The sequence below is a fragment of the Anser cygnoides genome, chromosome Z, assembly GCF_040182565.1.
Source record: "Anser cygnoides isolate HZ-2024a breed goose chromosome Z, Taihu_goose_T2T_genome, whole genome shotgun sequence".
NCBI classification, from domain to species: Eukaryota; Metazoa; Chordata; class Aves; order Anseriformes; family Anatidae; genus Anser; species Anser cygnoides.
Genome location: NC_089912.1, coordinates 24,088,660 through 24,104,725, shown reverse-complemented (window position 1 = coordinate 24,104,725; position 16,066 = coordinate 24,088,660). Strand labels below are relative to the sequence as shown.

General features: G+C 41.4%; 1 protein-coding gene and 1 long non-coding RNA gene across 2 annotated transcripts in view; one reads left to right on the top strand and one right to left on the bottom strand.

Annotated features, from left to right (window-relative positions):
* Window positions 1-16,066, bottom strand: part of LOC136789032 (uncharacterized) — a 761,292-nt gene that overhangs the window by 550,385 nt on the left and 194,841 nt on the right. The window lies entirely within an intron of this gene.
* The window catches only part of LOC106043736 (uncharacterized), a 31,457-nt gene that overhangs the window by 1,031 nt on the left and 14,360 nt on the right, over window positions 1-16,066 (top strand). The window lies entirely within an intron of this gene.

The window sequence follows — 16,066 nt, the reverse complement described above, 5'->3', positions numbered from 1 at the left end:
GGATGGTTGGACCAGATGATCTTGGAGGTCTTTTCCAACCTGAGTGATTCTATGATTCTTTCTGTGCTTGCTGGGGGTCTTATGTTTATGTTTGGCAGCCAGCGCAGAGGCTGTCCCTGTAGCAGTAACAGTGACAAATCAGTATGCAACATTTGGCTGGAGATCTAAACTCATGAATGTGGAGGCAGTGTGGAGCATCGAGGCAGAAAGGGTAGCAGAGAGGGGGAAAATATTCCAAACTTGGCCTTGTAGTCAGTGAAGTCTTGGCTGAGTTACTGCTAGAGCTACAAATCCAACCTTTTACTCTTTCTGTGCTTCATCACAATTTCAGCCTGAGTTTGCTACCCACAATTTCAGAGCAGGTGTGCCTCTGATGTTTTGGGAGGCTGCAGCCATGCTGTATGTAGGGACATACTGAGATGACCAGCCCTTTGCCTCTTTTGCTGCATCTGTCACAAATTGCTCTGTTACTCGGTTCAGCAGTAGATGGATCTGAAGAAAGCCTGCTGAGAAGTTTGTGATTGTTACGGGCACTTTGGTTGAGGAGGGAGGCCTCGGTCAATGCACAAGTCTGTACCCACAGCCTGCGGTGCCTTGTCACCGTGCACTGTGCAGCGCCGTGAGAGCCCAGAAGCCCTGAAACTTACTTCCCTTTCCTGACAGTGGGAGCAGGCTCTTCTTGTTAAAGAGAGCTTCAGACAGCTCTGTTCACAGCCCACAGGATCATGGGATTTGAATTTACCAAAGTGCTTTGGAGCTTGAAAATCCACTGTCGCAATCAGGAAAGTTGCAGCTTTGATTAAAAGCCCTAAAGGCAAGATTCATGTGCATTTCTTCCCTTCCTTCTATAAGCACAAAGGAGATCAGATGCATAAAATAATGACGAGTGAGAGTTCAAAGCGATCCCAGAAAGCTGGCCTTAGATTTGTTCTCTAATGCAATTGCAGCCCTTTACCATTCTTCTTTGTTGAGTAAGTTCCAACACAACAAACATAATTTAGCGAGACAAGGCTCTTTTCTTTCCAAAAATGTTAGTCAATGTGTTGTAGAGGCCAGCTTGTCCAATGTTAAAGAAATGCAGTAGTTAAATAAACACTTTGAATAGGAGCTGAAACAGACCTTTGCTCTGTTATCAAGGCAAGGGGCCTGGCAGGGGAAACATCTCTTCACCTCTGACATTTGTCAGATTCCCAAGCTGTTTGACACCAAGAAGCATTATTATCTCCGGGGCAGGTTTTTTCAGGTGCTAGAGAACAAGGGAAAATAAATAGCAAGAGTAGACAGCTGTTTGGTTTCATTACATTTCAGAGGTGACTGTATTGTATCATTTACCTAGCAGTCCAGCATCTCTGTAGTTTCAATGTGAGGCTCATTATTAGCAGGTTGAGAAGTGCCTTGGACCATGACTCGGGTGACAGTGGAAGTGATACTTCAACTCCATATCACACATATTTAAAGTGTTTCCCAAGGAGGAACAGACTTCTGGAATATCTCTCTGAGACATGTCCCCTGCACATTTTATCTGTAGAGAAACACTGTTGTGCCAACACTGTCGCAACACAAAGAAAGTGATAACTGTCCTCTTTTTTAAGAGGCAAAGCTGGAGGAGGGAAATAAAACAAAGAGAGAGGTTCAAATTTTCTGATGAAACTTTGTATTTTGATGTAAAAAGACCATATTAAAAAAAAAAAACACTTTTTTTTTTTTTTAAGGCCACTTAAAATTTCAAGTGAAATATCCCATCTAGCTTCTGCTCTGAACTGCATTTCTTTGCTGTGACAGAAACACTGTAGATGGGAGAACACAAAATAGTCTGAAGATTCTGTGGAGGAAAACATCAAATGATAATAAAAAAAAAACAACTTTTTTTCCCCTCAATTTTTTTGAAACTTAGAATATTACTGTAATCCTGCAAACTCCTTTTATGTTATGCAGAAGAGCATTTAAGAGGAAGGATCTTTTCCGATAACATATGTGCCATCAGTTTCACACAGCCTCCTTCCTCTCAAGCTGCTGTCTCTAAACAAGCATCAATTGTTGGGACAGCAAGAGCAGAACCTTAGCATACCATGACATTCATGCTGTCAGCAAAGAATGTATGAAAGGGAAGCAGAGCATACCTCAAAATATCATTGTTTATAGAAAAGATTTTAGTAGAGTGTAATTTTAACGCATTCCTAAATGCCACTAAAATAAGGAAGAAATGACAAGAAATGCAAAAGAAAATGTGGTGTTCTTGTAGGCAAAGGTGGAAGGTGGGCATCCTTCATTGCCACATTGCTAATGTAGTCACTGTCCTGAATAACGTCACTGTTTAATCCATGCTGTTCTCTGCAGAAATCCCACTGCTCCATGACTGTAGTGGCAGCTGCTAAGGGTGCAGTGATTTTCAAATTATGGACATTATTATTTGACATAGACCTATGCAAAGCACATTTTTCCTTGAACAGCTTGATTTCCTCCTCAGTTACATTGATATACTTTTGTTAGAGTTACGCCCAGTCCCCACGGGTAATAAATGAAAGGAGAAAGGTTAAAGGAAGACTTAAAACTAAGGAGTTTCTTTACATTAGATGGAGGTCTCGGAAATGGTCTAGCTCTGTGCCTGGCAGCCAATGCATTTGAAGCAAGGCAGTTTGTCAGAGTCTTCTGACGCACGAACCTGGAGGGTGAGAGCTAGTGGCAGCTGGGCCAGCTTGATAGCCAGAAGCAATATAGCCACCTCCTGTGGAGGACAAGCCCAAGAAAACTGATCCAGATGAGGGTGGTTAATTATTGTCACTGAAGTGACAGTCCGTACAGGGCTGGCATCTGCAGAGGCTAATCCTGAGCATCCCTCTCCTAGCGGACATGACAGACATACATAATGCTGATCAAGGTCCTGTTGCCACCAGAGAATTCAGGGCTGACACTGACACCTGAACACAGACTAAATGGAGATGGGCAAGGCATTTCTGAACATCAGTTACCATCAGATAATAAAACGTTACTTCTTTGAGTGCATCTACTTCCATGGTTTATTTTTTGAGAATTTCAGACAATGTTTTGGTGTGAGAAGATGTGTGATTGGAGTCAAACACAAGCACAATCCTGCCAAAAGAAGTACCAAATAATGGCCTCCCAGCAGCTAGTACAAAGGCCTTGGTGGCTCTTGGAGAGAAATCTGCTATGGCTGGCAGAGGACTGACACCTGCAAGTCAAAGCTAGACAGTTAAAGGCATAACGCCAACCTCCAGTGAGCTCAGAACAAATTCTAAAATACCACCCCTCATTTGTAAGGAATATGGTAAATTCACTCCTTCAGGAGATTGTAGTGAGAAGGGTTTTGGTTTGTTGGTGTTAAATGTTAGGGTCCTGCAACATCCAAGGCTTGTAGTATTCATCCATAGAAATATGGGCATGATAAACATGTTGGATAGGTGTTTAATATAGATGTAAGCTTGCAGATACTTCAGATAGGGATGACCTATGCAGACCTTAGGTTGTGACCTAAAAGGTGTTTTAATATTCTGGGACATGACACATGACTGTGCTGCCACTGGCATTTGTGGCTATCTTTGTGGATATATCCCATTTTGGGTATTTATCTTGTTTGCTGATTAGCTGACTTTTTTTTTTTTATTTTTCCTTTCTTTCTTTCCAAAAGCAGAAAAGGTTTTATATATTGCATGGGGTTCAAATGGGGACCCAGTAATATATCCAGTCATATTTTGCAAGGTTTGTTCTTGCAGTGAAGGAAGAAACATGAGGAAAGCCTTTTTGCAATTAAGTGACTGTCAATGGCAAAATACTGAATGACTTCCAGTAGAAGGACTAGGTGCAGAGAAGGATAATCAGATAGAGATTGGCAGGAAAAAAAAAAGTACACAGCTAAGGGATTTTTAAGGGTTTAGAAAGCCAAGATGATAGATATCTGAGATCTCAAGATAGAACTAGTGTCCAAACTCCTAAATTGTTTTCTATTGGCAGTATGTAAATACTTCATTTTTCTAGTAGATTTCCTTCCAACATGGAATACAATGATCTGGACTGCAGAGAAACATTATTTCTGTAGGGATGCCATAACAAGTATGAAGGAAGCTAGATTAAAGTTATAAAATAATATTTTTTTCTTAGGATACTGAGTCTGTTGTCAAAGAAGCAGATCCTGGAATATGAAAGTCTGAGAGCTTCAATGCCAGTATCGATGTTGTCAGCTCACAGAGGCACTATAGGACACGTGCAATTGTGACCTTGCAGTGTTTTGTGGGTCACAGTTCTTAAGAGTCATCTTTGAGACCTGACAGATGACTTCTCAGATTGTCACCTAGAGTATTCTCAGAGCTTGATGATGAATTATTATAAGAGATGTGCTGAAAGGATAAATTCTGTGGCCAGAATTTCCTCTGTGGATGGAAAGATAATCATTTTCCACTATTCAATGTAATAATTTTGATGTTCATAAAGCAAAGAGAAAGTTCTTGAGGCAATGGTAGGGGTGTGATGAACCAACAGAGCTTCTGCAGGCACATCTGGAAACTCCACAATTTTGGTGCTCTGTTTGTTCTAGGTGCAGAGACTCAGAATGGGAGGGCATTAGGAGAGTTCTCCTTGCCACGGTTGACTAATGTCTTTTCACGAGTAGAGGAATCAGCGGTCATGTCAATATTGTGTCTACAGGCCAGTCCTGCATGCTATGTAAATATAGTCTAGTGAATGATGTATATGATGTGTGATGGAAGTGCTGAAGGCCATATGTCTGAGTAAACTTAAACAAATCCTATGGTACTTGTTTGTAGCAGTCAAGCAATGTATGCTTGGAGTAGAATGATAAGTTTGGACATCATTTTGAACAACTCCTGTGGCAACGTGAGAGCTGAATATCTATGTGTGAGAAGTCTAATCTTATACAAATGTCAAACTTCTTAGTTTTGCTTATTTTTACTTTATAAACATCATATAAGAGCTTGTTGTCAGCATAGTAAAGGGAGCCAAGAGAACATTAAAAAATTTCTCATATAAAAATTGTGACTGTAAATAGGAGAAGTGTGACAAAAGGATGGAGGAGATAATCTGTTGTTGGCAAAGCAGTGTAGGAAGCTATTTCAAACTTCAGGTCACTTCTTTCTCAGCTGTTAATCCTAGAAAGCACTTTTGGGGTCAAACGTACACTACATACTTATTTATTGCACATTATTAATGCATTTTGGTATGTAGCTACACTTATACACTTCTGAAGTGCATCTGTTTTTCAAAGAACTTCCAGCAAAAGTGTAATATAATAAGAAGGTGATTGAAAGTTACACCTCAATTTGCTTTGGATTATGACAATGCAAGATCTTCATTCCCTTAGTTTGTTAAAAGTATCTCTTAAGCAATGCTGTGTGGTGAAATAAATGGTAGGTAAACCTTCCTTAATGATAGGTAAACAGCAAACATCGTACACTCCTTTTGAGCAATTGTGTTATGAATCCTTCCTGTCCTTATGCTTAAGTGGAAGGATAGTCTTTCAAACTAAATATTAAGGGGGAGCCTGTTGACCTGAGATTATGAACCAGGGGTTATGTTAGGAGGCTTTTTCTGCACCTTACTATACATAGGTAGAAACACTGTTGGACCTCCAAGAGTTACATTTCAAGATATGGCAGAGGCTGTGTGATTTCTGTTTTCCTGAGGGAAACTTGCTTTTCGTGCTGTTGAAGTTACCTTGCCCTAATGCTATGCTTGCAATTGGATGGAAAGCATACACTTGATCCCTCAGCGTGCTGATCCTGACAGAAATGCTGGGCAACTGCCATTGAGATTAAATGGGGGAACAACAAAATGACCCTTTGTTTAGCAGTAATTAATTATGTGGAAACTGTTCCCAAAGGCTGAGGTAGCATTAGCTGCATCTCTCTGACTGTGGGTGGGAGAACAAACCAGAGAGCAACAAGAAAACCAGAAGAGAGAAAGACAACAACAACTAGTGTGGCCCTGACAGAAAGCCAAAAGAAAGTGAACTGTCTGGAGGCCTCTGAATTGGAATGAGAGCCTCCAGATTCTCCTACTGTTTGAGCCTATCATGGTTGGAGAAACAGGTATTGTGTACTTTCCTTGTAAATAAAGGAGACTACATCAAAGAATTAACTGACCCCACCTCCTTTTCAGAAAAACAACCTGTGAAGAACCAGATTTTGGCTAACCTGGCAGGCAAAAATGAGCAAAAAAGGGGCAGGAAAGTATAAAATGGTCTAGAAGGAGACAGAAATAGTTACATTCAAAACACCCCTGAGTGTTGCTGCTGCTTCTTGTTTTTCTCTGTACCTGTTTGTTTAAAGGAGATATTTTCAGTGAAGCTTGAAATAATTTTCCATTGTAGGTGACAAGATCAGTCTTGTCTTGAAAGCTATGTGATGACAGGTGACCTAAAAAGACAGATGACATACTCTTTAACCTCCATTTAGAATTTGTCATTTTTAGTTTCTTCTCCGAACTACGTTGCAACCACTCTTTTTACTCCAGGCACTTGGACAGATTGATAAACTTCAGAAAACAGTACTTTGTGAATGTCAGATAAGCAATGAATACTAGTATTTTCTATGCAACAAAGCAAACACGGTATTCATTAAGTGGAAGCAATACCTAAAGTCTTTATAGGAAGCAGACCTGGAGTGGTCATCCAGTCCTCCCCTCTGTACAGTAGTGTGTTTCATTACTGTGTTCTTAAAACTTTGATAAGTGTCATGCATAACCTTGAATATGTGCACAGACAAAAATTTTGCAGCCTCCATTGGTAAGTTGCTCCATTGCATAACTCTGATTTTCATAGTCTTAACTGGTGTAGCCTAAATCTCATTACTTGTATTGTCATTGAGAGAAGGTATCCCAATCCCAAACACATGCTAGCATCTTTATATGGCTATAAAAGAGATTAATGTTATTTCCACTCCACCTTCTTGGTTTTAGATTACCTGTTTTCTGTTGCCTAGAATAACTTCTCTTTATAATTGTCCAAACCTTCAATCCTTTTCTTATTCTCTAAAATGTCTCCAGTTCGCTGTTGAATTTAAAAGAAAGCTATAAAAAATAAATCAATCAGATATTGTCTGAACAGAAGGCACTATCAAAGAGACACACAAACCACTTGTCAAATATAGTATTGCACTTTGTTTCTTTCTCTTCTGACCATTTACAATGTTGACTCAAAGTCACGTGATCCCAGTATTCAGTTCTTTCTTCCACTCAGCACAGCCAGCTTGCTTGTTTTATCTGTTTCTCTCTGGATGCTTTGGGTGATTGCAGATGACGGTTCTGGATTCAGCCCTAGAACTCGAACTCAAGGTTAAATTCTCAGTGACCACTGGGACTTGGACTTCTCTTTATTTTGCAGGAATAATGAAATGCCAAAACCCAGGTTCTCATACTATATGCTTTTACTATTAAAAATGTAGCCAGGACAAGCACTGGGTCATATTTAAGCAGAAAGCAGTAACGGTAGCACAAATAAAGAATAGCTTTTGATTAAATACAAAATAGGCTTCACAAACAGGTTTGAGACAGGTCAGGCATTATGGCTGAGATTCTCCTTGCAGTTATGCCAGTCCTATACTGAAGCTGTTGAACCAGCTTTCCTGGAGCTATACCAGTTTGAGGAGGGAAGCAAAATCTGGATGTGTTTATCATTGCTGTTCAGTGGAACTATTGAAACAATTATGCTGTTACAATTTTTTTCTGCCTGCACTGCTTTGTCTCTAAAAGTTCCAGTTATAAGCATAGCCCCATTTTACTGTAAAGGTTATTAAAGCATGAAGAAAGGAGAAAGAGAGAGTAGACTGGACTGGAGAAATAAAGTAGAAAAAAAATAGAAAGAGAGATAGAGAGAGCACAAAGAATATGACTCTCTAGGAAGAAAGGATATCCTTGATAGGTGAGATTAATTGACTAAGGTCTGGTATGTGGTAGAAATTTCCATTTGGAAAATTGATCATGGAAGCCTCTTGTCTTGCTTTGAGCTCAGGTGATCAGCATCTGGGCCAGGAAGTTCTGTATTGGACTGTGCTGCCATTCAACTTCTGGTTGAATGGAATAATTTGTTTTTACTTCATCATAACTTCCTCTCTGTCTTCCTCTCTCTTTTTATTGCAAATTTATTGAAAAATCTAAGGACCTGTTACAAGGTAGTTTCAAGTAGAACTATAGGTTCTGCTATACTAATTTTTATACAGTTATTAGAGAACTGTAGATCTACTACTGCTGCTTGCGTTTCCCTTCAGCCTGTACCCTGGCAACTGCTTCCATGTGAGTGTATCTGTCTGCGTTTCAGCGAGGTTTTGCTTAGGCTCAAGAGCTTGCATGGACAGATCACTGCATCAGAAACAGTAATTTAACCAAGCTGCAATTCCTAGTCTGCACTCAGGCTCAGATGGAAATCTAAACATCGTAATTCCTCCTGCTGTCCCGCCTACTGACAAATCGTTGATCAGTAAATACTGACTTACCTGAAGATTTCATACTGCAAAAACTGTGAGGTTAAACTTTAAATCTGAATTCCAAATTGGCACAGCTTGCAAAATACTTTTTCATCTGTTATGATATTTGAAAGCAGCTACCGTCCCTGAAGATCACATCGTTAATAGGAAGAATAAGGTCCTGTTGAGCAGGTGTGACATAGTGACACATAGCAAAAAAAGGACTGCTTTGCACTTCAAAATATATCTCTTTTACCCTTCCTCTTTGGCTCCAGTGGCTGCATCTCACTTAGTTTGTTCATAGTTGCTGGCAGGCCTGGATCTTCTTCTGTTGGACACAGAGGTAAGGGCACTGGTGCCCTGTCCCACATGCAGCTTCTAATCTTGATCTTTTTCCTAACATTAATAAAGGATTTTTTTTTACATGCTGTTGAGGCTGATCTGTAGAGTATATGCAAACTACATAAAAGCCAACATCTTGCAGATGCTGGAGTATTGATTTTTTAGGGGGAGGTGATATTGGGTGGATTTCAGGCTGGGAACCCTCAGTTTCAGCTCTGTGCTGGCACACTCCTGTTTTCAGACTTACATTTCTGAGAAAATGGATCATGCCGGCAAAGGTGAGTTTCAGAGGTCCAGCTAATAGGGAACATGTGCTTCACACATCACTGGTGTTATCACTGCAGGTCCGCTAGCATGGATGGACCCTGCTTCCTTCCTCAAGGGACATGGATGTTCAGGCTTTCCACAAAGCCTTTTAACCAGCCATAAATGACTGCACTGGAACCAGAAAATGGTGCTTGGGCTTATTTTCCACCAGAAAAGAGGAGTGTTGGGGCAAAACAACACTTCATAGGATCATAGGATGGCTGGGTTTGAAGGGATATTAAAGATCCACTGTTTCCAACCCCCTGCCATGGACAGGGACACCTCCCACTAGACCAGGTTGCTCAAAGCCCCATCCAACCTGGCCTTGAACACCTCCAGGGATGGAGCATACACAGCTTCTCTGGGCAACCTGGGACAGTGCCTCACCACCTTTGGATTAAAGAATTTCCTCCTAATATCTAATCTAAATCTCCCCTCTCTTTGCTTAAAATTTTTTGCCTTGTACTATTACTATCTGCCGATGTAAAAAGTTGCTCTCCATCTGTTTTTTTATAAGCCACCTATAAGTATAGAAGGCTGCAGCTGGTACTTCCTGGATCTCGTTCTAGCAGGAACTGGCAGGGCAGTGCCTGTGTATTTGAGCTGGTCAGTGCTTCCTGCTCCCAGCATACACCACAGTCCAGTAGTGCTGTATTTCTGTAGGCACACTAGCTAATTGACTATACACTAATTCACACACAAAACTGACAAACATGATCTAATTCACTTTTCCTGTTAGTGCAGTATGAATCTGTAATACTTGCTCCTGCCTGACATTAGGTTTCTGAGTAGTTAATTTAGGAGTCGGATCATTTTCTGATCCATGAGATAGAAAGGGCATCGTCAGAGGGCAGTGCAAGACCCAAAGTCCATGCTGGGAATGCCAGAGAAGATGGAAAGAGATCAATTAATTTCTCATTTTGTAAGCATTCATATGGAAGGCCTACTTTGCCCTGCCAGCAAACCACTCCTGACTCAAGACACACTCTTAAACCCACAGGAAAAATTATTTTTTTCCTGCTAGGAATGAAATGACTCAGCTGCACAGGATAGAAACCACTGCCTTTTATGTCAAAATTACAGTGCTAAGGTCTCTGGATTTCCTGCTGAATTTATGCTTACAAAAATATTTGCTTTTTGACTTTGATCAGTTTACGGACATCTTAAAAAAATAGTGATACTTCTGAAGAAAATGAAGAAATGTAACAGTCTGATAGTCTGCTACTGAATGTGATAAAAATTTGCCATTTAACTTCCTCAAGACCCTGCTCCTTCCTAGTAAGAAGCTGGATCTGTGAAAAGCCGTACTTCCATATATATGTATAAAAAAACATCCCTTGTATGTTTCATGTTTTCATTCTGTGCTTGTTACCTGAGTATGTTAAGTGATTTATATCATAAACTCAGTGCCAGAAACTAAGAAAATTGTGCTTTTTGTTTGTTTGTTTGTTTTTGGTTTATTTATTTGAGCAAGGAAAAGATTTCTAAGGGCATATGTAGAGGAGAGGTATTCAACTCCCACCAGATTACAGGAAGAGCAGCTCTCTGTCACTGTCTTGGAAATGGCTAATTGAGCTCTCTTTGTATGAGGAAACAAAAGTGTCAGATGGTCTCATCTAGCCTAGTTTTCTGAGGAAGAAAGGCTTACACAACCATAGCTGGTGTGAGGAATATGTGTGTGTCTGCCCCTCTTCCAAACCAACTTGGGAACTCGCTTGGTATTTCCAAGCCAATTTGACAGAGAAGAAATAGTGCAAAAATGTGAACTTGCAAGTTTCATGGAAACAGACCCAGATAGACAAGGAGCCACTGTCTGTGCAGCTGCAGAGAGACGGATGCAGGCCTGGACCAACTCTTATTAGACATCAGAGAATCCCTATAGGGCAGAAGATCTGTTTGGGGAGGAGTAGAGGGCACAGTTTGAATACCCAGCCATTGTGAAAGCTTCTGTTAGTGTTTGCTGTGTAGTCTCTGTAGAATCCTTTTCACTCTCATAGTTTCTCTTTTGAATGCTTTTTAAAGCAGGCCTTACATTTACAGTAAGTTTGAATGGTTTCTTCCAAGCATAATGTTGCTGGCTTCCTTTCACCTTACTAACAGGGTGCACAGCCCAATCTTGTTGAGTTTGTGCCAAGAGATCTTTTTAATCACTCTCACCATCTGTACTTTTATTAGCAATCACTCAAGGAAAGATGCCGTGGATATCGACTGAGCAGGTACATTACGCTCACAGACCCTGCTCTGTGCAGCAGATGATATGAAACAAGTGGAGCTCCAGGCCTGCCCACAACACCCCTGTAATGCCTGCACAACTGTTAAGATACTGTGATGAACAGCCCAGGCTTTACTTGCCTTTTCAGCAGTGCTTTGCAGTGCTCAGGGAATTTAGCTGTCTTTGGATGGAGAAACGAAACCGGAATTCTCACCTCTGGCGTTGCTTTCAGGATTGGGTAACAGCAACAAAATTGTTTAATAAAAGATGCTGGCCTTTCTATTTCTTTTCTTCCAGGTTTACTTTCATGTGTGCACTTTAAAGGGAGCAACACAAGGAGGCATGATGTATCCCCCATTATTGAGGGGCTTTTTTTTTTCCTCACCTCACTAGCATATCTACCAGCCTTATGGACCTGTAAGTTCTGAGCACAAAATCCAGAAGTGGATATGCAAACTTCTCTAGATTGTATAAAGAGAGAAAGTTGAAATCTATTTTACACATATGGGAAGTATGCAACCTGGTTTTCCCTTTAGCTCCACCGGTGTCATGGGACTTGCCTAGGACACTGCTTTATTATATTTATATTTATATTGCATTATTATAAAAATTCACTCCCTTTCTGGTGCTCCTCTGTACTCTCTGCCTGCAGTACAAGTCAGTGGGAGAGTGTAACGTGTTGGGGATTCAGATCCAGTGAACACTGAAACCATGGTAAAGTCACATTATGGGCTCCTATTGCACGTGTTGATGTGACTGGAGACTGCACCATGATCTTTTGATGTGGTCTGCTGATTTGCTGATGTGATCTTTTTGGACTTCAGCAAAGCTTTTCACATGGTTTCCCATAGGATCCTACAGATTCCCATAGGATCCTGCTGGACAAAATGTCCAGCATACAGCTAAACAAAAACATCATAGGATGGGTGAGCAATTGGCTGACAGGCAGGGCTCAAAGGGTTGTGGTAAATGGGGCCACATCTGGCTGGCAGATGGTCACTAGTGGGGTCCCCCAAGGCTCCATTTTAGGGCCAGTCCTCTTCATTGTTTTTATAAGTGATTTGGATGTAGGACTAGAAGTTGTTTTGAGCAAATTTGCCGATGACACCAAATTTGGAGGAGTTGTGGGCTCGGATGAGAGTGGAAAGGCCTTGCAGAGAGATCTGGACAGACTGGAGAGGTGGGCGATCACCAACCGCATGAAGTTTAACAAAAGCAAGTGCCGGGTGCTGCACCTGGGACGGGGCAACCCTGGCTATACGTACAGACTGGGCGACGAGACGCTGGAGAGCAGCCCTGCAGAGAGGGATCTGGGGGTTGTGGTTGACAGCAAGTTGAATATGAGCCAGCAGTGTGCCCTGGCAGCCAGGAGGGTGCATCAAGCATGGCATTGCTAGTCAGTCGAGGGAAGTGATTGTCCCGCTCTACTCTGCGCTGGTGCAGCCTCACCTCGACTACTGTGTGCGGTTCTGGGCACCACAGTACAAAAAGGACGTTAAACTGCTGGATAGTGTCCAGAGAAGGGAGACGAAGATGATGAAGGGCCTAGAGGGGAAGACGTATGAGGAGTGGCTGAGTTCACTTGGCCTGTTCAGCCTGGAGAAGAGGAGGCTGAGGGGGGACCTCATTGCAGTCTACGACTTCCTCGTGATGGGGACTGGTGAGGCAGGTGACCTATTCTCTGTAAACACCAGTGATAGGACCCGTGGCAGTGGTGTTAAGCTGAGGCAGGGGAAGTTTAGGCTGGACATCAAGAAGAGGTTCTTCACCGAGAGGGTGGTTGCACACTGGAACAGACTCCCCAGTGAAGTAGTCACTGCACCAAGCCTGTCTGAATTTAAGAAGCGATTGGACTGTGCACTAAGTCACAGGGTCCAAACTTTTGGGTAGACCTGTGCATTGCCAGGAGCTGGACTTGATGACCCGTATGGGTCCCTTCCAACTTGGGATATTCTATGATTCTATGATTCTATGATTCTTATTTTATCCACAACCTTCATGAATTGCTGCATCTTTGGTGTCATAAAGGCTTGTCAGTCTGAGGATCTGGAAAGAATATTTTTCCCCACTGCAAATTAGTTTATTCTGCAACCATCTGGGAAAGGATAGATCATTTTGAAAATTAGGCTACACTTGTCACAATTTTTACATATGTTGCAGTATTTGGACCTGGAAAGGTATCAATAAATTGAAGGTCCCTGTGTTCTTGTGAAGTACGAGGGCATTAAGGCTAGGCTGATGAATCTGAAATGGCAACAAGTGTAATTTGTGCAGTTTTCCTTCTGTCTACTGTGCAGTTTTCAGCCTGAAGGGTCAAGTTGTAGCTTCCCATTGCGGTTACTGGTGCAATCCTGGAACTGCGGAAGGGCCGAAGCTTCCTTGTGCCTGACATTCAGGCTTTTGTTTGCACTGGAGCCAAGAACCATCCTGCAAAAAGTTTTCTGAATCTTTGGAGGTCACCTCTTTGTTGGTACATTTGGAGCCCCTGTCTGTAACTGTCTTATTTTCTCATTGTTCCTATATTTCTATACTTCTTTTGATGTGGCTTGTCAGGGAAAGTATGGGGATAGTATAGTTCTCATACATAATAAGGCTGTAAGGACCACCTCATTTCCCCGCCCCCCACCCCCCTTTTGGTAGAAAAAATAAACCTCTTGAGGAAATTTTTTTGTTCTCTTTATAGCAAAGAATATCGAAAGAGTGATTTTTAACCAAATACTTCTACAAATTGTTTCAAGGTTCCTTTTAATTGTGTATTATTATTTTCCTTTCAAATCCTCTTTCACCTGCAAGGATTCCCCTTTCCATCTACATTTAAACTCACATTTCTTTCTTAGTTTTGCCACTGTACCCTTAACTCCCTCTCGTTCCTCTCATTTCCATTTTGCATCACTTATTTTCTGCTATTTGCAGGCTTTATTTTTTTTCTGGTTCCTTGTTTTGCAGTCTCCACTGCTTTCTCAGTTAAAGTCCCAATCCCTTCCTGCCATTCTTGTCTTGTGGCTTTTTTTCAGACTTGCTCTTGGGTGCATTTGTTTTCACATTCCCAGTTGTGCTATCCTGTATGAAACCCAGATGGACGCAATCACAGTGCAGCATCTGAACTGGCTACAGACTTCAGAGGCTTGGTGGTGTGATCTCAGAGCAGCACTGGTTTATTGGAGGCATATCCATTTCAAATTGTTATGGAAGTGGTGCTCTGGGGGGGACCTGGGGGTGATTGGGGGTGGGGAGTGCCAGGTGCAGCATGTGAAGTATGCACAGCTGTCACACTGCATCCTATTTAGCTTGCTGTCAGGCATCCTAATATTACCCAGGAGCATTAAGTTACTGTCTTGGTGCAGAGGAATAAGGTTTTCCCGTACTCTGCAATCTAGAGTGCTAGAAACCACCAGTTCTGTGTTAGGCTTCAGAATTGCTGGCTGTTCTAAAATATTTTAACATTTCATGTTTCCTAAGGAAAATGTTCACATGATTACCCCTGTATGCATAGTTTTATCTGCCCCTCCTCCCACTTAATTTCTAACCTTCCTGGACAGTTTCAATCTACTTAACAGAAGGGAACAGGTCACAAAGATACAAATTCCTATAACTGCAATGAACAAAGCAGATGTTTAGAAAGGAAGAAAGTAAGTAAGAAATCACTGGGCGATTAGTTTTACTATTGTTAGGTGCAGGAGAATATTTACGGAGGGGAGAGGAGAAGAAGAGAGGGAGACGTGGCATCAACATTGGGAAAATCTTCATTTATTAGACAAGATCAATTTAAAGATGTCAGCAGGAAACTCAAATCTGTTGGAAACCATCTTGTGATCATTTTACTGCTTGTATAGCTTCTGGTTCTAAGTGTGGACTGTCCCTTGCATTTCTTCACATATGAACAAAGTTAATTCACAATTTAGGGTGTTCAATGGCATAGAAAGGTGGTAGGAAAGGATTCAAGGATTCATCTTGTCGTTACAGAGCTAGTTGTAATACTAAAGGGCTTTATATACAGAAGCCCAAAGCAGATGCAGCCAAGACAGGCAAAGAGTGGAAAGAAAAGCTGAGGGATGGGAAGCAAACAAACTAGGCATGGAAAAGGTGTCCTTCATCATTGTTGTGCATTCCCTGCACTTACAACTTAGTATAAACCCATGCAAGATTTACATAATTCATGTGCAAGCCACGTGGTTTTGTTATTGTGATTCCCTTGGACATAATCATCATGGATACCTGCCACAGGAAAATGAGCATACAGGAATAGGATTGTGGTGTTGGAAATGCTGCTTCACGGCTTTCTTCAGCTGGGAAACTGACTTTTGTCCTTGTGCTTGCTTAGGCATTAAAGAAAGTGAAATCACCTTCTGCAGCTCACAAAACTCTAAACGACTATGACAAGCTGATTAATTAGGTATCAAAACATCTGATTCCATTGGAAAATGAGCTAGCTCCTAAGAGAATTAGATAGATCACAACAACCTAGTGATTGTCTCTGACATTTACTTCAGGAAATGTCCCATGGTTATCTATATTTTTGCAGGTTGAGGATCTGGACTAAAGAGAACCTTCTTTTTATTCATTTCATTTGTGAGAGCATTTTGCTTGAGTTTCTATTCACTGTTTATCTGATCTCATGTGAAGATATTGGTGTTATGGTCATTTGTATGAAATGATTGTATAGTACAAAAGAAGAGAGCAGCTTCTGAGTTACATGATAGACTACCACCACAGACTCCTTTAACCCTAGTAGTATTGTTGCAACCACAGTGACTTTGTGCATGATCAAATAACCTTG